Here is a 22,563-nt window from a genome sequence, read left to right on the forward strand (position 1 = left end):
CAGGAAATTATATTGAAATATTTTACATAATTCATTTATCATGCTTAATAAGCATGATATAAATATATATACATTAATGCACAGGATTTGAGTTTATATTTCATTTTCAGTAATGGAAACTGTGAAATAGATGCATGTAATATATTGTATGTGCTTCCCTGGTGGCTCAGGTGGTAAAGGATCTGTCTTCAATGTCGGAGACCCAGGCTCTATACCTGGATCAGGAAGATCCCCTGGAGAAGGGCATGGCCACCCACTCCAGTGTTCTTGCCTGGAGAATACCACGGACAGAGGAGCCTTGTGGGCTACAGTCCACGGGATCTCAAAGAGTTGAACACAACTGAGTGACCAACACTTTCACTCTCACTTTCAATTTATGTTATAATTTACTGTAGTATATTTCAAGCATCAAATTAATAAAATTTTAATAAATATCACAGCTTTTATTAAAACCATCATCTCAAGGAATGGGAATATAAGTATTATCAGGGGAAATATTCATATCAATTAGCTTTTTGTTTTAAAATGTAAGAAAAAAATAACTTAATGATGCAGAGAGTAGATCTAGAAGGATGAAAGTGAAGCTTTGGCCTTGAGGCAAATCTGCTTAAACGAAAATGCTACTTGCTCAAACTAAGAAAAACAAACCTGATGATAATATTCTACTTCTTACAAGGTTGTAATACTTGTCATCACGTGGAAGTAAAATACATATTAAAATTGATTCACAAATTTTATAATATCATTAGCTTTACTAGCAAACTTTATCTTGGTTTTTATAATGAAATTAATGTACAGATCATCAAAGCAGTCCACAGACAGCTGCAGCTTCATGTTCTCCGCTCTGAGAGGTATGGCCACATCAAGCCCATTTTAGCTTACTGTCAGCCCTGAGTGGCTCAACGATAAAGAATCTGCTGCCAATGAAGGAGACATGGGTTTGATCCCTGGGTCATGAAGATCCCCTGGAGGAGGAAATGGCAACCCACTCCACTATTCTTGCCTGGAGAATCTCACGGACAGAGGAGCCTGGCAGGCTACAGTCCACGGGGTCGCAAAGAGCTGGACACGACTCTCCACACACACACGCACAGGTCAACCTCTGTTAGTTTTGGAATCACGAGGAATGGAAACCGAGTGGTTATTGCTGCTGCTTCGGTTTTGTTTCACCAACTGAAGAGTTTACAATTTGAAGGGGAACTAACCATTCTTCACCGTAAACAGAACGGCTTTTCTGGAGACAAAAATTGCAGAATACAATTAAAACTCTGAAGTTTGAATATTTACAAAATATAGAATTCTATTCAGTGTGAAATGAATGCTGCAATTTATACCTGAAACACAAGAACAAAAATATTTAATTATTAGAAAAGAACAAAACAGTGACAAAGCATGGGAGGTGAGAGATAAAAGTGTACCAGACAAGGGCATTCAAGTTAAAGAAGAGGACTTTATTTATATAGTGCAAGAAAAAATATTTAGGGTTCATAGATCATTAGAAAATGATATTGAAAAAAAAACTCACCATCTGGAATGGTTTGGAAATCAGTGTCCAAACTCAAAAAGAAATATGTCCGTAAATGCGTCCAAGATGTGTGGTCACATGAGCTTTGAAACATAATTAATTTCAGTATTCTTTTTTTTTTTTTAAGGGAGACCTATCTCAGGGAGGTCAAACAAAAGAGCTGTCTTTTTTTTAAAATTAAAACACTGAAAGAGTGTGAACTTCTGCACCAATGAGAGGTTTGTGAGAGAAATTCATTTTATCCTGAAAAATCCATTGTGTGTTGTTTTACAGATATCATTGTTCAAATGGATTATTCAATCAATTCCGGTGTAGCAGATATTTAAGGATTTCTTTTAGAAAAGTGTCTAGCCTGTTTTGATTGCATATGTTATTTTGTTCTGGATCGCCAGTCTTTCCCCACAGGAGTGAGGTTTGTCAGACTGCTTACGTAAATCACCAGGTCCAAACGCAGCTTGGTGAGCATGCTGCCACTCTCTGGAGCAAGCTTTCAGGAACCAGCTACTTGCTGTGCTCTTTTGAATAAGGAGGATGTCTATATTTCAGAGGTTATATGAAATGGGAGAACTTTGAAAACAGGAGGTGATTAATTTTATGTAATACTTTAGGATTAATGTTTTCTACAACAAAATAAAAAAACAATGAGAAATCTCATTTCTACACTCAGGCTTTGAACATGCATGCTGACTTAAAAAAAAAAATATATATATATATATATATATTTTATGATTTTCTTCCCCTTCTAGTATTGGCCTTAGTCTTGGCCATCCACATGGTCTCATCTAACTTATTTTCATTCTGTAATTAATTAGGTGATTCAACAAACATGTATTTACACATCTATTTGGGTTTAATGGATGCAACTATGGATAAGTCTCTATTATTAAGGCACTTACTCAGAATAGTTTGCATTAGAGGCAGATATTAAGGGTGTGTGTGTGTGTGTGTGTGTGTGTGTGTGTGTTGTGTTAGTATGGGGGTCAGGGAAGAGGGAAAAGGTATTGTGCCTGTGACTCTGACTTCAGTAAAAGGAGATACTTAAAATTAACTAGCTTACTCCAGCCATGATTATGTTACATAAACTGTATTTTTAGATATTATCTAAACCATTAAATTTATTACACACTTACCTTTTAAGTTGAAATGAAGAGAGGAATCCAGACCATTCTTCATTCTAAGTACAGATTCAATGGTTTTTAGCAATTTTAGACAAAAGGCTTGGACACACTGGTTAATGCTTTTCTTTCAGTGACATCTCCCACTAGGTCTGATCGTTCCTCACGTTTGCAATCCTTTTGGGGGGAAACATAATTTCTCTCTGACTGTTGTGAGATAAATTGCCTTCTATCCCACTCACTCTTTTCTCATCTAGAATAGGTTTCTACTGAATCTTGATGCCTTATCACAGACCCTCATAGGAGACACTGGGGGGTCATCGCCTCAGGAGAGGACTGGGTCACTGCATCTTCATGCACAGTGCCAGGAGATGTTTAGAATTGTTCATTGGCTTCTCCTGTCTGAGAGAAAGTGAAATAAAAACTAGGGAAGAAGTCGGGAAAGAGCAATGCAAGGTAATGGGAGCTAAAGTATTTGATGTAAGAACAAAAATCAGAACTGAACACGTGTAGTTTGTTGAAAGGCTTCCCTCATGGTTCAGTCGGTAAAGAATCTGCCTGCAATGCAGGAGACCTGGGGTTTGATTCTGGGATCAGGAAGATCCCCTGGAGAAGGAAATGACAACCCACTCCAGTGTTTTTGCCATGGACAGAGGAGCCTGGAGGGCTACAGTCCACGGGGTCGCAAGAGTTGGACAGAACTTAGAGACTAAACCACCGCCATAGTTTGCTGTAACAACATGGGAAGCTATGACAGCTGACTATGAACATCTTATCCTTGGAGGGGCTGATTCTTAGGAGCAGCCCACAGGCACGGTGCCCTGGGTGGGAGTGGACTTACAGGAAAGCAAGTTTAAGGTCAATGCTAGTCTACATTTCTAAATGAAGTGTATCACCTTGGGGAACAGAAAAGTATTCCTTGGGGGGAAGCCTTGAGTTATTCCAAAAGAAAGAGAAAAAAGACAGAGAATGTTGTTGGCTGTTTTCAAGGAAAGCAGAAGACATATATCAGTCCTGAGAGAATTCATTTTTTCCTTAGTTTGATTATTATTCATGGTAGATTTAAATGAGTCACTGGGGGACAGCATTTGAGTGCCTAAAAGATAAAAGCAATATGTAAACATTTGGAGACTATCAGCATTTGTAAACATTCATGACAAGAATGATTGGTGATAAGCAAAGTCCTCTTATAAAACAGAAACCCACTTATAATTCAATACAATCAAACCTTGACCATGTGCATTTGAATACAGAAAGTGTTACGTCAATCATAAATAACTTTCAAACCTCATTTTAACAAATATATTCAAGCTCCATCAAACTGTTTCTATGCTATTAAAAAGGAATCAATTAACTGATGAATATCATTTCTTTTTTTCTCTGAGCCCCTATTGAGGTAGTTTTGGATGAGCAGTGAAATGACCAAAATGGAAGAGATCTTAAAGAAGAAACAACGGGTCAAATGCTCCGTAAACAGACAATTACGTTTAATAACGTCGAGGTGGCTGCAGTTCGTTAATAATCATAAGGGACATTTCCTGAGAAAAGAGAAGCTAGTGACACTTTTAAACTAGGCAAAAGCATACTGCCCAAGTCAAGCTGTATGGTACTATATTGTATTGTGATGTGTTAACATCTGAAAAAAATTAGTATTCCCAAAGAACAAGTTAGGCTAGCAAATCTGCTTTTAGCAAATTTTTGTTTACTGGTTACAAGTAATGTGGCTGTACAGTGCAAACTGGACACACGTTTTTATCCAAATCTTCAGCTACCCCTTGACTATATTTTTATGGCCGTAGAGGCAGAAAGCCGTCTCTTGGCAGGAGAAACTTTGACGTCTTCCTATGTTGCTCCCGATTGGTGACTCACAGAAGCGCAGAGCGAGGCATAGGATGAGGAGGTCTTGTAATCCTTTCTCCTGTGCTCAGCATCACTTTGCCTAAGCTGCCCCAGATAATGAGGCAATGGCTTAAAGATTTTCAACGTGTGAGCTGCCGTTTCTCCACTGGTAACCTCTTCCGATGTTACAAACTAGACCGATTTCCTCTTGTTCCGCTTTTTCTTAAAGTAAAAAACAGCTCCTAATTATTGTCAATGTAATAATTAGTCTTACTAGGGGCCAGTCTAGTCATCTAAAGACATTTTCTTAGTGACGGCAGGATACGACCTGAAGATAGGAAAGAATTTCTTACTGTACCTAATTATTGTCATTTCAGTTCATGGCTAAGCTTGAAGTGACGTTTCTTGGTTTGGTTCTGTGTAGTCATTTTGATTAGGTGTATCCAGTGCCTTTGTCTCTTGGGAATTGTTACAGCCTGAACAATTGTTGTTGTCCAGGCATTCTACAGCCGCCCAAGGAAGATGTTTGCAACTGAGACATTACTACCACAGAGGAGGGGTTGAATACCAGAGATATCAGATCTAATTTCTCTCACATAAGTTTTAGAATATGTCTGGAAGAGAATTTGGCAAAAAAAAAAAAAATTAAGAGTTACTCTTATAGATCTTTAATAATGTATCAAGCACTGTCAAACTTTATATCCCTGGTCTTATTTAATGCTCATTATAACCCTTTGATGCAGATAGTATTCTTCTCATTTCTATACAGGAAGAGTAGTGTTTGGATGAGTTGGAAAACTGCCTAAGTTTGCACAGCTGGTTATGTGTTAGATATGCCTCTCAAAATTCTGACTTAGTACAAAGTGTTCATGCTCTCCTGGCTCTACCAAGGAGGCAAAATTCAGCATTTCTAATTCATAGAAATGACTGAAGCAGAACTTATCCATTCACAGGTGAGTAAGGAAGCAGGCCTTTAGCTTGTTGTAAACTGTTGTGTGGGGAACAACTCATGTAGCAATCAATAGATGAAACTCACAGGAAAATTTCTTCAGGTTCTTGATTGGTGAGTGAGACAAAGATCCTAATAAACATAAGACTACTCTTAACATGAATACCAGAGGATTCATAAAAGCATTAATGAAAGCAATTAGCAGAAGAAATAGACATATAAGGCAGATGCTTTTCCCTAGCTGAGTCTAGTGTTCATGTCCATGCTACAGCTATTGACCCTGCATGGTTGGTGAAAGACACATTTATGTATATGTACACATATACATCTGTGTCTATGTATATATACATACACCATGAACCGAAGTTAACACTGAAAAAATATTGTGGTTTCTTTTTCAATTAACTATTCTGATAATCTTATATGGTCTAAACCAAAATAATATTTCTGCTTTGAATGGTGAATAGATGATAGAAACAAGGCTTGGGAGAATTGCCATGAGAGTTTTTGCTGAGGTGATGAATCTGTTCATTCAGTCAGTTCAGTTCAGTTGCTCAGTTGTGTCTGATTCTCTGCGACCCCATGAACCGCAGCACGCCAGGCCTCCCTGTCCATCACCAACTCCTGGAGTTCACCCAAACTCATGTCCATTGAGTCAGCAATGCCATCCAACCATCTCATCCTCTGTCATACCCTTCTCCTCCTGCCTTCAATCTTTCCCAGCATCAGGGTCTTTTCAAATGAGTCAGGTCTTCACATCAGGTGACCAAAGTATTGGAGTTTCAGCTTCAGCATCAGTCCTTCCAATGAATATTCAGGACTGATTTCCTTTAGGATTGACTGGTTGGATCTCCTTGCAGTCCACGGGACTCCCAAGAGTCTTCTCCAACACCACAGTTCAAAACCATCAATTCTTCGGCTTTCTTCACAGTCCAACTCTCACAGCCATACATGACTACTGGAAAAACCACAGCGTTGATAGATGGAGCTTTGTTGGCAAAGTAATGTCTCTGCTTTTTAATACGCTGTCTAGGTTGGTCATAACTTTTCTTCCAAGGAACAAGCGACTTTTAATTTCATGGCTGCAGTCACCATCTGCAGTGATTTTGGAGCCCCCCAAAATAAAGTCTCTCACTGTTTCCATTGTTTCCCCATCTATTTGACATGAAGTGATGGAATGAGATGCCATGATATTAGTTTTCCGAATGTTGAGTTTTAGGCCCGATTTTTCCATTCTCTTTTTTCACTTTCATTAAGAGGCTCTTTAGTTTTTTGCTTTCTGCCATAAGGGTGGTGTCGTCTGCATATCTGAGGTTATTGATATTTCTCCTGGCAGTCTTGATTCCAGCTTGTGCTTCATCCAGCCCAGCATTTCTCATGATGTACTCTGCATATAAATTAAATAAGCAGGTGACAATATACAGCCTTGACATATTCCTTTTCGTATTTGGAACCAGTCTGTTGTTCCATGTCCACTTTTAACTGTTGCTTCCTGACCTGCATACAGGTTTCTCAGGAGGTAGATCAGGTGGCCTGGTATTCCCATCACTTTAAGAATTTTCCACAGTTTATTGTGATCTACACAGTGAAACACTTTGGCATAGTCATTAAAGCAAAACTAGATGTTTTTCTGGAACTCTCTCACTTTTTTGATGATCCAGCGGATGTTGGTGATTTCATCTCTGGTTCCTCTGCCTTTTCTAAATCCAGCTTGAACATCTGGAAGTTCATGGTTCACATATTGCTGAAGCCTGGCTTGGAGAATTTTGAGCATGAATTTGCTAGTGTGTGAGATGAGTGCGATTGTTCAGTAGTTTGAGCATTTATTGGCATTGCCTTCTTTGGGATTGGAATGAAAACTGACCTTTTCCAGTTCTGTGGCCACTGATGAGTTTTCCAAATTTGCTGGCATTTCGAGTGCAGCACTTTCGCAGCATCATCTTTAAGATTTGAAATCCTAAAAGGATATTTTAGGATTTGAATCTGTTCACTATTTTTTTTTTTAAATCATTGAAGTAAAGTTGATTTATATGTCAATTTCTGCCATAAAGCAGAGGGACTCAGTTACATGTATACATTATTTTCCAATATGGTTTATCCCAAGATATTGAGACTAGTTCCTTGCTATAGAGTAGGACCTTGTTATTTATCCACAGCGTGTATAATAGCTTGCATCTGCTACGTCTAGGCTCCCAGTACATCCCTCCTCTTCTCCTGGCAACCGCAAGGCTATTCTTTATGCACGTGACAATTTTGGTCAAGAGCTTGGTGCCCAGAGTGGGAAAAACTACAACCCTTATCTGATGCAATTATTAACATTTTTTTTGCTTAAGACGTTTAAGCTTTTTTCAAAATCAGGGTTTATTTAACTTTTTTAAGGCCTGGCTTACTTCAATATTTAGTTAACATTTCAGGATCATGGAAAGTTTTTAGCCTCCCACCTCAATGATTCCTTTGTTTATTATCCAAAATGATTTTTAAAAACATTATTTTAGGTCTTTTCTCAGATTTCGTCTTCCTCGTAGCAACTGACCATTTTATTTAAACTGTAATCTCACTCCCAACCCTCCTAAACCCCTTTACCTTCTGATCCTCTTCTGCTTTTAAACTTTACTTTTCTACTTTTCAATTTTCAACTGTATCACGTATTTCCTTCTAATATATGTGAATGCATGTTTGCTTCTACATCTGTAGATCATTACTTAAGCATTATGTTGTCTATCTCTTGCCACTGGAATGCAAGTTCCATAGATCAGGGACACTTGTTTGCTTAGTTCATTCTTATACTCCCAGTGCCTGGACTGATGGTCAGACATTAGTAGGCACCCAGTAAATATTTATGAATAAATAAAAATGGTCACTCATTACTGCTCTAACTTAAGCTCTCTGCTTGAAAGAATAATTTTTCAAAATATTATAAATGTACAGATTTTTGGTTTTAATATGAAAAAGCAACGAATCTTACTGGTTACTGTTTGCCACAGGGCAACTACTTCTAAGGGGTAAATACTTTAACTCTTTTTATTTACCTTATTTTACAAAAATCATCAGTTCAGATAATGTACAGGAAGCCTTGACTTTGAGCTAGTCCAGTGGGCATTTCCTTTCCCATTCCATATTTATAGGAAACCATTGAGAAGGCAGAGTTTTTAGAGGAAGCAATTCCTCACAAAAATTTTTTGCAAGTTCAGTTATTCAAATTAAGTCATACAGACCTCAGAGCTCTCCTATGATGTGTGTGTCCAATCACACCAGAGGTTTAAATATCATATACAGTATCACTCCTCTAATAAATATGTGAACTTTCTATAGCATTCTGACTGATGCTTCCTGGCTTCAGAGTCTACTTTTTTCTACTATACTATTCAGGTTCACATTTTAATTTCCTCTTTTTCTGAAGATGGAACAGAAATTAATTGCATGATGAGAGTTGAGGGAGAGACCTGTGCCCTGTGTTTCTTAGGCCCATCCAGTGAAACTGCACCGAGGTTCTTCCAGAGAACATTGAGCTATAACTCAAAGCCTGACAAGACACATATTGGTCTGTAGAAATTCTGATGTCAACTATCAGGTCAGTTTAATGTACTCAGTGTTCCTAGCCTAAGGAAAATAAAAGTTTCACATCAGAAGCCTTCAAGTTAATTGGCTTCCACTGATAGCTCAGCAGTAAAGAATCTGCCTGCAATGCAAGAGACAAAGATACACGGGTTTGATTCCTGGGTTGGTAAGATCCCCTGGAGGAGGACATGGCAACCCACTCCAGTATTCTTGCCTGGAGAATCCCATGGACAGAGGAGACTAGCAGGCTGCAGTCCACGGTGTCACAAAGAGTCAGACACGACTGACGTGACTTAACACAGGCACAAAAGAGAACTATAGGTATATACCAATTACTGGGCATTAAAACAAGAGATTAGGGTTAGTCCCAGATGGTCCCCTAAGAAGACAAACGCAACACCAAATGCTGCTTTGTTGATGCTGAGGGTCATCTAGGAGCTATATAAAGTGTCCCGACCAGCAGTAATACTTATGTGTTATCAGGTCCCAGAAATTCAGATGCCTGTTTTTTAATAGTGAGAACTTTAAAGTTAGTGTATTAGAGATATTTCATTACAAATGAGCAAGGTCATAGGCAATCTACCGGAATGCTAAATATGTCTTTGAAAATCCACGGAGCTTTTAAAGACAGCATAAAATTCGACTCTTTGCTTGGACTCTACTATTGATTAGTGAGCTGATTGTGCTGAAATATCAACACAGTAATTAGGATGCCCTCTAATTAGTTCAGCCTCCTCCGCCTCCTCTCCTCCTGTGAGCATCGCTTGGCAATAGGAGAGGCTACGCGTTTGTAAATGTAGCGCCTCACGTAATGTCGTTAAGTGTGTTTGATTCAACTGCAACTTGAAAAGGAATGGCAACTTTCCTAACTCGTTTTACCTTCAGGCTTAACTCTGTATATTTCAGGCTTAAAGTTGTAACGAGAAGAGTTAATTTTGACTCCATAGCGTACCTGTTTCTGTGACTTCAATGCTTGTTTTTTTGGCTGCTTTTGTTATTGCAGCATCCATAACGGCCTGCCGCAGGGAACACTGCCGCCTTCTGCCGGCTGTTGACTGAAGCGCCTTTGTTCATAACCCTGGCCCTTCCTAGATTTCAGGAGGAGAGACATTAACATGAACACATCCCCCCGCCTGAGGCTTGTCCTTCTAGGAGACATTTTCAAGAGGTCTTTTTACTGTTCCCTCACCAACTCCGCCATCTCTGATCCACGAGAGAACCGGACATCCGGTCCCGACAAAACGGCTGTTTCGAGCCCGGTGCAGGGAGGAAGCACCTGACTCCGTGCTGGAACTGCTTCTTGGATTTGCTTTCTGTTGCATTTGCTATTACAGTCGCACTTAATGACTTACTTAAAAGAACACCGCCTCTCTGCCCGTTAAAAAGTGCTTCTGATCGGAACCCTGTCCACCTGTGGATGGCAGGAAGGAAGAAACTGACACATCCCCTGACTGAGGCTTGCCATTCTAGGAGAGCTTAGCAAGACTAATGGCCTTTTTACTTTGCTTCCTCACCTCCCTCCACCCCTGATCTGTTGAAGAACCTGGCATCCAGACCCTGATTAGACGGTTATTTTGAGGCACCAGCCTGCCATCTTGTTGGCCCACTGTTTTTCGGAAAAAGCTGTTTTCCTTGCCTCGACACCTCCTCTCTCGGATTCCGTGGCCTGTCGTGTGGGGAGTGGAGCGAGCTAGGACTTGATGACGTTCCATCTTCTCAGTCATCTTTCCAAATAAAAGCATATTTTTTGCCTCAACACCTTGTGTCTTGGATTTATTGGCAGCAAACAGAGTGAGATTGGACTCGGCAACAAATTGATGATCCATTGCTTACCTTGAGTATATTGCTTACTGTGTGAAAAATAGTTTAAAGGTGACTGCTGGTAAAACGATATCTCCTTAGCTGTTTCTTTGCTAGCCTTAACAAACTATCTAACATACTTGTGAGAATCAAAACTTTTAATAACATTGCCCATGAAGTTTTAAAAGAGTCAATAGATTGGCAAAATCCGGAACGCCTTTCCACTAACTATAAAACTTCTGGTACTGAAGTGGCCTCTGAAGTTGATGAGACAACTATGTTTTGCTATTTCTACTACAGCAAATTCAAACACACTGTCCTGAAAATAAGCAGAATTAAGCAACGTCTGTTCTCTGCTCCACTGGTACTATTTCAAAGGTCCTTCCAGCGATCAGGCCTGAATAGTGACGTATTCATTGTGCCAGCATTGCTTGAAGAAGAACCCAAAGTAGTGTTTTATTGACCCAAATTATATTGTCACCTCATTTAATGGCTTATGTGAATAACTGAAAAAATACAATAAAAACACCCTGAGGGGGGATACTGGCAATGAATCACTGCATCTTACTTCAAATAGTGAAGCTGTGCATGGCGGGGTGAGTGTCGTGGAGGGCAAAGGAAGCGTGCTGGCCACACTGCATAACAGTATCAGTGTCTTTGAGTTGTCTGTTCATTCACCACATGGGAGATTCAGTCACGGAGCAAGTGGATGCTTTATCGGCCTTCAGTGGGGCTCTACTGAAGGCTATGCCTACCCACATGCAAAATGGTTGTTTAAAACAACCTACCCTCTGTGTGCAGACTTCATAAAACTATTCTTACTACATCTAAGTGAATGTAAAGTGGAATAAACATAGTTGTATTAGGTTGGTTAGTGAAACTCTGTCTGGACAAAATTGATATGAAGAAGAAAAAATAGAATGCTAGGGTCTGTTGTTAGAGGCTATAGAATGAAATTAGAAGCTTATTCTGAAGATTTAGAGCAAGCCTCATAAAATAGGTTACATCTTAGAAGTTTTAAGCATATTGTGTGTTTTTACGGGTTAGAATCACATTGCCTCTGAAAAAGCAGAAAACAGAATCTATAGGAAAATAAAACTGATCCTTGGATGGTGCAGGGGTTGGAAACCCTCCTGCATAGTAGAAAGCCCATGTTTAGCTTATGGTCCACGTTCTGTATCCACAGGCTCAAGCTACCTTGGGTTGTATAGTACTATGCATGCGTGCATGCTGGAACTATTCAGTTCTGCTGACTCTTTGCAACTCTATGGAATGTAGCCCACCAGCCTCCTCTGTCCATGGGATTCTGCAGGCAAGAATACTGGTCTGGGTCGCCACGCCCTTCTCCAGGGGGTCTTCCGCACCCAGGAATCCAAGCCCTTGTCTCCTGCATTGCCAGTGAATTCTTTACTGCTGAGACCCAGGGAAGCCTGGGTAATACCACAGTGTGTATTTACTGCAAGAAAATCTGTGTGTCAATATTGATGGACCTGTGCAGGTCCAAGTTCATGTTGTTCAAGGATCAACTGTATGAGCTTAAAAATTACTGAAAAGGATTTATCTCAAAGTCAGCATCTAAGATGAAAATAGAGGTGAAATGTTTAAAAGACTGAAAGAAAAAATTAGTAAAATAGTTAAAATCCATATTATTGATTTGGACTTCCCCTGTGACTCAGCTGGTAAAAAATCTGCCCTCAATGTGAGAGACCTGGGTTCCATCCTTGGGTTGGGAAGATCCCCTGGAGAAGGGAAAGGCTACCCACCCCAGTATTCTGTCCTGGAGGATTCCATGGCCTGTATAGTTCATGGGGTAGCAAAGAGTCGGACACGACTGAGAGACTTTCACATATATTGCTTTGTGGAAAATAAATCACTAGTGAATTGATAAACTTGAGAACAGGTTCCAGATTTAGAAGGAAAGCATACAGTAATAAAAATACGGAGTGTCTTTTCTTATAAGGATGCTATTCCAATCCTGAGAGCACCAGCCTTATAATCTCACTAAACTTATCTATCCCCCAATGGCCCCGTCTCCAGATACCATTGCATTGGGGTTAAGGCCTTCAACATTTGAATTCTGAGGAGACACGGAGCATTTAGTCCATAATATTATCCTACATTGATAATCAGTGCCTCTAGTTAGAAGCACAAAATTGGACCTGGAGAAATAGGAAAAAGCCATCCAGTAATGACTCCAACTCAGTGCAGACACTGATGCATTTTGAGCACTAGACAAGAGGGAGAGAATGCTCAGAAGGTACATTTTCAAGTGACTGATGTTGTATGGACTTTTTGTCCCTGGGTGATTACAATGATTGGGTCCATGCCACAGATATGAATAATAAAAGATAAATTTGCTTTAATATGCATAGCTGATGTACAGACACCACAAATCAATATGCCAAACTTCAGTCTCATAAACAAGATCTATTTTCAGATGTAACTGTTGCTTTCACACACTTACTGTTATTTGAACTATAATTCTGTTTCCCAGGAAACCAGGCACTGGAGTTATGAAGTGTTCTAATATTATCAAAATAAGTTTCTAAATTACTGTTTTACTACTGAAATTATTTTCACTAATTCATTTTTAAATGAATCCCTACAATTTCTTTCAAATGGATTTTTTTTAAAATTGGAATATAGTTGTGTCACAGTGTAGAGTCAGTTCCTGCTGCACAGCAAAGTGAGTCAGCCTCATGTGTGCACACATCCCTCTTTCTTGGGTTTCCTTTCCATTTGGGTCACCAACAGCACTGAGTAGATTTCCCTGTGCTGTGAAGTGCGTAGGGTCTTGTTTTCTGTTTTACACATAATAGCGTATATCAGATCAGATCAGTCGCTCAGTCGTGTCCGACTCTTTGCGACCCCACGAATCACAGCACGCCAGGCCTCCCTGTCCATCACCAACTCCTGGAGTTCACTCAGACTCACATCCATCGAGTCAGTGATGCCATCCAGCCATCTCATCCTCTGTCGTCCCCTTCTCCTCCTGCCCCCAATCCCTCCCAGCATCAGGGTCTTTTCCAATGAGTCAACTCTTCACATGAGGTAGCCAAAGTATAGGAGTTTCAGCTTTAACATCATTCCTTCCAAAGAAATCCCAGGGCTGATCTCCTTCAGAATGGACTGGTTGGATCTCCTTGCAGTCCAAGGGACTCCCAAGAGTCTTCTCCAACACCACAGTTCAGAAGCATCAATTCTTCGGCGCTCAGCTTTCTTCACAGTCCAACTCTCACATCCATACATGACCACAGGAAAAACCATAGCCTTGACTAGACGGACCTTTGTTGGCAAAGTAATGTCTCTGCTTTTGAATAGGCTATCTAGATTGGTCATAACTTTCCTTCCAAGGAGTAAGTGTCTTTTAATTTCATGGCTGCAGTCAGCATCTGCAGTGATTTTGGAGCCCAGAAAAATAAAGTCTGACACTGTTTCCACTGTTTCCCCATCTATTTCCCATGAAGTGATGGGACCAGATGCCATGATCTTCGTTTTCTGAATGTTGAGCTTTAAGCCAACTTTTTCACTCTCCACTTTCACTTTCATCAAGAGGCTTTTGAATTCCTCTTCATTTCTGCCATAAGGGTGGTGTCATTTGCATATCTGAGGTTATTGATATTTCTCCTGGCAATCTTGATTCCAGCTTGTGCTTCTTCCAGTCCAGCACCAATCCTAATCTCCCAATTCATCCAACCACTTCCCGCTTGGTATCCATGTTTGTTCTCTACATCTGTGCATCTATTTCTTCATTGTAAATAAGATCACCTTTTCCATTTTTCTAGGTTCCACATTTATATGTTAATATATGCTATTTGTTTCTCTAATTTCTTTCTCACTTCACTCTGTGTGATAGTCTCTAGGTCTACTCACATCTCTGTAAATGACACAATTTTATTACTTGTTATGGCCGAGTAATATTTCATTTTGCATATGCACCACATCACCTTTAGTCATTCCTCTGTTGATGGGCATTTAGATCGCTTCCATGTCCTGGCTATTGTATATGGTGCTACGATGAACACTGGAGTATATGTTTCTTTTTGAATTATGGTTTTCTCTGGGTCTATGCTCAGGACTTGGATTGCTGAATCATATAGGAGTTCTGTTTTTAGCTTTTTAAGGAATGTCCATACTGTTCTCTACTGTATCAATTTACATTCCCACCAACAGTGTAAGATGCCTTCCTTTTTGCCACACCCTCTCTAGCATTTAAATGTTGTAGATTTTTTGATGATGGCCATTCTGACTGGTGTGAGGTGATACTTCATTGGAGTTTGGTTTTAATTTTTCTAATAATTAGTGATGTTGAGCATTTTTTTCATGTGTTTTTGGGCCATCTTTTTGGAGAAATATCTTTTTAGGTCTTCAACTCAGTTTTTGATTGGGTTGTTTCTTGGTTTATTCTTTTGATATTGAGCTACATGAGTTCTTTAATGCATTTTGAAGATTAATCATTTGTCAGTAGCTTCATCTGCAAATATTTTCTCCCATTCTGAGGGCTATATTTTCATGTTTATGGTTTCCTTTGCTGTGCAAAGGCTTGTAAGTTTAATTAGGCACCATTTGTTTGCTTTTTTTTAAAAATTTTCATTACTCTAGGAGGTGGGTCAAAAAAGATGTTGCTGCTTTTTATGTCAGAGAGTGTTTTGCTTATGTTTTCTTGTAAGAAGTTTATAGTGTCTGGCCTTACATATAGGACTTTAACCCACTTTAAGTTTGTTTTTCTGTGTGGTGTTAGGGAGTATACTAATTTCATTCTTTTATATGAAGATGTCCAGTTTTTTGAGCACCAGTTATTGAAGAGACTATCTTTTCCCCACTGTATATCTTTGCCTCCTTTGTCATAATTTAGGTAACCATAGATGTGTGTTTCCAACAGATTTTTCAACTTAGAACTAGATTTTTAAAAGTATACCAAGTTGGCTATTAAAAATTACATTCCAATTTTACATTAATACTATTTAAAGTGTATATTTACACTATAAAATGTGGATTGAAAAACAACAAAAAGGCTCAGATGCATCTGATTCAGTGAAATGAGAATTCTCTGTGACTGTTTACATGGCAGTTCCCCATCTCCTTCAAAGTAATATTGGAATCTCATCTTTTCTGGATGATAAATCATTGCAATATCAGAATGTTTATGTAGCATGTGTTATTTCATTCTTGAGGTGCAAAAGGAAAAATGACAATATTTTTATTGCATCAGTATGGAGCATGGAACTAGTTGTCATGAAGGCTGATTGAAGAAATGCTCCTATCTCAAATCCATTTAAAGTGACTTTGCAAGAACTGAGCTATAAACATGAAATGACCAGAACACCATAAAGCCAATGTGACTATATTAACCATCTTAGCAATTTATTCCAATGGCAGTTGCTGATGCAATTGTGTGATCATTTATCAAAGGGCAGTCACAGGACTGGATTGGCAATTCCCCCTCCCGGGTTGTAGGGTGCATGTTTGTGTATATGTTTGCCTGTATGTATTCACACATCATATAGCTTATTAGCTATCATCAAATACAGAGGTCAGTGGGATAATCTGAGTTTTGCCAAGCAATAAGCTCATGGTGAACTATTATACTGATGGCAGAATTTGAGAAAGGGTCAGATTTTTCAAATGTAAAGAAACAAGTCAAATTATCTCCAGGAAGACACTCTAAATTTCAGGTACATTTTTTCTGCAGGTTTGAAGATTTTGTTGTTGCTGTTCAGTTGCACAGTCGTGTCCAACTCTTTGCAACCCCATGGACTGCAGCATGCCAGGCCTCCCTGTCTATCACCAACTCCTGGAGTTTACTCAAACCCATGTCCATTGAGCCAGTGATATCATCCAACCATCTCATCCTCTGTCGTCCCCTTCTCTTCCCGCCCTCAACTTTTCCCAGATGCAGGGTCTTTTCCAATGGGTCAAATCTTTGTATCAAGTGGCCAAAGTATGGCCAGTTCCCTGACCTCATATTAGTTAAAATACCCACCCTATTACCCAGCCTATAACATCCTAACCAAATCACTTAATGCCACCCTTGTAGTAGGAATTTTCTCTGTCTCAAGGCTATAAAAATTGGCTTCTAGCCCGTGAAAGGGTTTGGCTCTCCCTTGAGTTGGCCTGATGTTCTAACAGCATCTCCCACTCTCTGAAACTTTATTCTCCTCTCTGCCTGATGTTTAGAAATTATTTTCCAACCCACACATGGACCACAGCATTGATGACCTTGTGATTTTAGTCAAGTGTGGATGCTGACTCACAAGTTTGGGGTTGGGTCTAAGATTCTGATTTTCTAAAATTCTTCTAGGTGATACCACTGCTGTGGACTCTCTGACCTCGCTTTGACCTCTAGGAGCTACTGACTAAAGGATGTGAGAATCTTACTGAGTCAAGTTAGTAATGCAGACTTTTCCAAACCTTCTATCAGAAAAAAAACACCTGGAGGTTCTTCTCATAAATACAGAGTCCTAAGTCTTGTTGCTATATATAAAATAATATACTTTAAGGAAAAGGATCAAATTTTATTTATTTTTAATGATTATCCCAGATGGTTCCTAGGGTAATTACTAAAAGTAAAAAAGAAAATAAAATTACAAAATTGACCCTTTTCCTTAAAGCATATTATTTCTGGACTTCCCAAGTGGCACAGAGGTGAAGAATCCATCTGCCAATGCAGGAGATGCAAGAGACTGTGGTTTTGATCCCTGGGTCAGGAAGATCCCCTGGAGCAGGAAGTTGCAACACACTCCAGTATTGCCTGGAGAATCCCATGGACAGAGGAGTCTGGTGGCCTACAGTCCATGGGGTCACAAAGAGTTGGACATGACTGAGAGGCTGAGCATGCACGCAGCAGACGGTTCCTATGATCAGCAAGTTCATACAGCATGGAGACGATGCAGTGTTTTTCTGGGCTGATCTTCAGACCACGGCCAAGCAGATTATGCAAGGAGCTGCTCTCCCGAGTTCTTACCAAAAATGAGCGTGGATGTCCTCACTAAATGTTAGAATTCAAATTTCCCCAAGACTCTGATGCACGCCAAGCTTGTGAATCACTGATTTTGTGTGCTACTGTTTGATGTGAGTTACCAGATATTCCCCAGACTTTAAAGAAGCGGCTTAATATTTGAGCCTGTCTATATTGGCCCCAGTAAGAGTGCTAGAGGCAGTGCCTCTCTGAGGTCACCGTGATGATAGCAGTAGTAATTAGCGAAAAGGCAGAGAGAACAGGCTCCTTGGGGATAGTTGGGCCTTCACCAGCCCCCATTAATCTGAGAGCTTTCTGCGTAAGACGGTTTTAATGAGGCTGACAAGGTTTTTCATGTAAGCAATTCTAGCCAGCTTGCTGAGTTTAGAGTAGGATTGTGTTCTCCAGAGGGAACTGTTGGGTTTGGTGGATACTTATATGGTAGAAAACTTTTAAGTATATTTGAAATAAAAACTTCTAAATATATTTGAAAAAAAAATGTTCTTTTGACTTGGATACATTTAGTTTTAGCTCTATTTACCTATTTATCATAATAGAAATAGTAATAATAACTAATAATACTAATAGTTTTTCAGCACTTATTATGAACCAGGCCAACATTTGTCTAGGGACCAAACATTTATTTAAATTTCTAAGCAAGTGACTTAACCCCTCTGAATTCTTTTCGCTTCCTATTTTGGTTTCCAAACCATTATTTGATCTCCCTTATGCAAATAAAATATTTTCTACAGAAATGAACTCAAGTGACTTTATCGCCAATCTTGGCAGCACATGTAGCGCCTCAGATGCAGTCCTGTAATCCCCTCAGTTACAGCTGATCTCTGCCTTCACTGCACCTTATCCTGCACCCCAGACTCAGAGCCGGTTCATTGTAGTTGTTTCTGAACGTCTTGCTAAATGACACACTGTTGGCCTACAGTTGTAAACATTTATCTCAAATATATCCTTGCTGTATCTATCCTTTCACCGTACATCTTGTTGTTCAGTCGCTCAGTCGTGTCCAACTCTTTGCGACCCCATAGACTGCAATACCCAGGTCTCCCTTTCCTTCCCATCTCCTGGAGCTTACTCAAACTCATGTCCATTGAGTCGGTGATGCCATCCAACCATCTCATCCTCTGTTGTCCCCTTCTCCTCCTGCCCTCAATCTTTCCCAGCATCAGGGTCTTTTCAGATGAGTCCGTTCTTCGCATCAGGTGGCCAAAGTATTGGAGTTTCAGCTTCAGCATCAGTCCTTCCAACGAATACTCAGGATTGATTTCCTTCAAGATTGACTGGTTTGAACCCCTTGCAGTCCAAGGGACTCTCAAAAGTCTTCTCCAACACCACAGTTCAAAAGTATCAATTCTTCGGCACTCAGCTTTCTTTAAAAGAGAGTCCAACTCTCACATCCATACATGACTACTGGAAAAACCATAGCTTTGACTATATGGACCTCTATTGGCAAAGTAATGTCTCTGCTTTTTAATATGCTATCTAGGTTAGCCATAGCTTTTCTTTCAAGGACCAAGAATCTTTAATTTCATGATTGCAATCACCCCAGACAATAAAGTCTGTCACTGTTTCCATTGTTTCCCTATCTATTTGCCATTAAGTGATGGGACCGGATGCCATGGTTGTAGTTTTCTGAATGTTGAGCTTTAAGCCAGCTTTTTCACTTTCCTCTTTAACTTTCATCAGGAGATTCTTTAGTCCTCTTCACTTTCTGCCATAAGAGTGGTATCATCTCATATCTGAAGTCATTGATTCTATGGCTTCATAATTCCTTTGTTTTCTTCTAGTCTATCTGGACACTTGCAGCTTCCTTCCTTAACAACCCTAGATCCTTGTTCATCTGCACTATATCTCAGGAGATTCTTCTATTCAAGGCCTCACCATTCCTAGAAATTTCAACCATCTCTTTGTCTTCACTCGTTGGACATCTGAGTACTAATACAAAAGCCTATATGAGCAGGTGGAGTGGTGAGATTACTGAGGGTCCAAACTCCATAGCGGTGTGTGTATACCCATTTATTCTTTCACTGTGTTATGGGCTGCTTCCTGGAATATTATTCACAGGGGTAATTCCAAAACTTATTGCTACCCCTTAGAGATCTAACCAAGGGTTCTTAAGTCTGGCTTTAATTTTAATTATTTATTGAATTATTATTGATTCACCAAAGCAGATTTATTCTCTTATGATCAGACTCACATCAGAGCAATTAAATAATAATCTGAAGATTAAGCTCAAGCAGTTGTATTTAACATTTTTTTCCGAGTTGATTCCAACATGCAGCCAAGTCAGAAACCACTGCTATAACGCAACTCCCAGTGGCTCCTGTTTTCAGCAGAAAAATTTCATCTCCTAATCTTTTCAAAGGTATGCAGACCCTCACACTTGAACCAGTCTCTTTCTTTCTTTTTAAGATAACTTGTAGAGTTATTTATGGCTCCTCTGGTGGCTCAGAATGTGCTGGCAATGGAGGAGACCCGTTTTGATCCCTGGGTTGGGAAGATCCCCTGGAGAAGGGAAAGGCTACCTGTTCCTGGTGGGCTCAGTCTGTGGGGTCAGGAAGAGTCAGACACAACTAAGCAACTAAACTTTCACAATTTATGCTTCCCAGGTGGCGCTAGTGGTAGGGAGCCCACCTGCGGATGCAGGAGATGTAAGAGACAGGGGTTCAGTCCCTGGTCAGGAAGATCCCCTGTAGGAGGGCATGGCAACCCACCTCAGGATTCTTGCCTGGAGAGTCCCATGGACAGAGAGGAGCTTGGTTGGCTACAGTTCATGGGGTTGCAAATAGTTGGACACAACTGAAGCAACTTAGCACAGCACAGATGTATTTACTTTTCCCAGTCTTTCAACTATCCTGGTTAAGGTCTTAGAGCCATGGACTAAAACTAAAAATTTCAATTTATAGACACTCTGCATCATAACTTTTTGCAAAAATTTAGATAATAAGAATTTTCTCTGGACAAAGCAGTTAAAAATATCCAGTGGGAATATTTGCTTCTAATTTGTGTGATACTAGCTTTTATTTTATTTTTAAAATTTATTTATTTTAATTGGAGGATAATTACTTTACAATATTGCGATTTTTTTGCCATACCTCAACACGAATCAGCTATAGGCATACATGTGTCTCCTCCCTTCTGAACCCGCATCCCACCTCCCTCCCCATCCCATCCGTCCAGGTTGTCACGGAGTGCTGGGTTCATGTTCTCTACATCATATATATACATTACTATATATATTACATATATATGTATATAATATGGTATATATACATATATATGTAATATGGTGGTGTATATACCATATTACATATTTATGGTATGTATGTATCCATAACATATATATGTAATATGGTATATATACCATGTATGTGTATGTATATATAGTATATATACATATATATGTAATATGGTGTATATACATTACATCATATATATATTACCATATATATAGTAATGTGTATATATATACATTATTATTACAATTTATTTATATATATTATATATATATATATGTATACACATTGAAATGTATCTATTTCAATATTCTTCTCTAAATCATCCCACCTCTTCTTCTCCCACTGTGTCCGAAATCTGCTCTTGATGTCTGGTCTCTTTTCCGTCCTGTACATAGGCGCACTGATACCGTCTTTCTGGATTCCATATATGTGTCTCACACAATGTTTGTCTTTCTGACTTCACTCTGTATAGCAGGCTCTTGGTCCATCCACCTCATTAGAACTGACTTAAATTTCACTTTAAACTTAGATTTCCATAACATTCTGACCATGAAACAATTTATTTTCAATTTTCTTTACTTTAGAAAATAAGATTAGACATTTTTGGCAAGTCAACAAAAAATCTCAAGTTCAAGAATGTTGGTGGTATTTAGCTAATTTAAGTACATCTAATTATCTTGCATTAAGTTAAGTTCTAATTAGTTTCCTATTCAATAGATCTTTCAAACCAAGAAAACTTTTTCTGTGCATAATTCCATTTAGGATTTTTTTTAATAAAAAAAATTAAGTGCATCTTTTGTGTATCTTTCTCTGTAATATTCCCCCACTTGCAAGTGTTATCAAAACATTGCCCTATAAACAACCATGGAAAAGCTGCAACTGTCTAACTTTGAACATTTTTAGTATTTTCTAATAAAGCAAGAAGGCTATAGTCTTAAGGCATAAGTAAAATGGATTCTACATCTGAAATAAGCTCCAGTGAGACATCTAATGGAGAAGGAAATAGCAACCCACTCCAGTGTTCTTGCCTGGAGAATCCCAGAGACGGGGGAGGCTGGTGGGCTGCCGTCTATGGGGTTGCACGGAGTTGGACACGACTGAAGCGACTTAGCAACAGCAGCAGCAGCAGAGACATCTAAAAGTGGAGTCAGGGCAAGCTAGGGTAGTTAGTGCAGAAAAAGCTGCCACAAGCAGCAGAAGCCAAAGCGGAAAAGAACAGCCTCTTCTTGGAAGGCAGAGCTCATTTTCAATTTGCTCTTTTTTCCCTTTAAGATATCTCGGATATAATAAAGTTTAGAATGTTTTCTGGATTGCTATCTGATTGCTCCCTCCCCTTTAATTTGTAAATTGATTTAATCTGGACTCTCAAGAGGCAGAACGATTTTCTGAGCCATCAGTGCGATTACTTATCAAAGTTTGAAATGTTTGCAAAATGCCGTCACTTAGAAAAGGCAATTCTTTTAAAAATTAAATGAGATCAAGATAACAATCATAGCAATCAAGTAATGGCACAATATAAGGTTCATTCTTTATGTCTTCTAGGGCAAAATAACATCAGGTAGGGT

The 22,563-nt window shown here is 39.3% G+C and overlaps 1 long non-coding RNA gene across 1 annotated transcript; it reads right to left on the reverse strand.

The window, feature by feature from the left end:
• Positions 1 to 422: 422 nt before the first annotated feature.
• LOC132342233 (uncharacterized) lies at positions 423 to 10,827 on the reverse strand. Its single transcript, XR_009490558.1, has 3 exons — positions 9,939 to 10,827; positions 2,656 to 2,817; positions 423 to 1,234 (listed from the first exon to the last, which is right to left on the reverse strand). It is a non-coding gene; the product is annotated as an uncharacterized lncRNA (long non-coding RNA).
• Positions 10,828 to 22,563: the final 11,736 nt, after the last annotated feature.

This window comes from Bos taurus, chromosome 14 (assembly GCF_002263795.3).
Source record: "Bos taurus isolate L1 Dominette 01449 registration number 42190680 breed Hereford chromosome 14, ARS-UCD2.0, whole genome shotgun sequence".
Classification (NCBI taxonomy): domain Eukaryota; kingdom Metazoa; phylum Chordata; class Mammalia; order Artiodactyla; family Bovidae; genus Bos; species Bos taurus.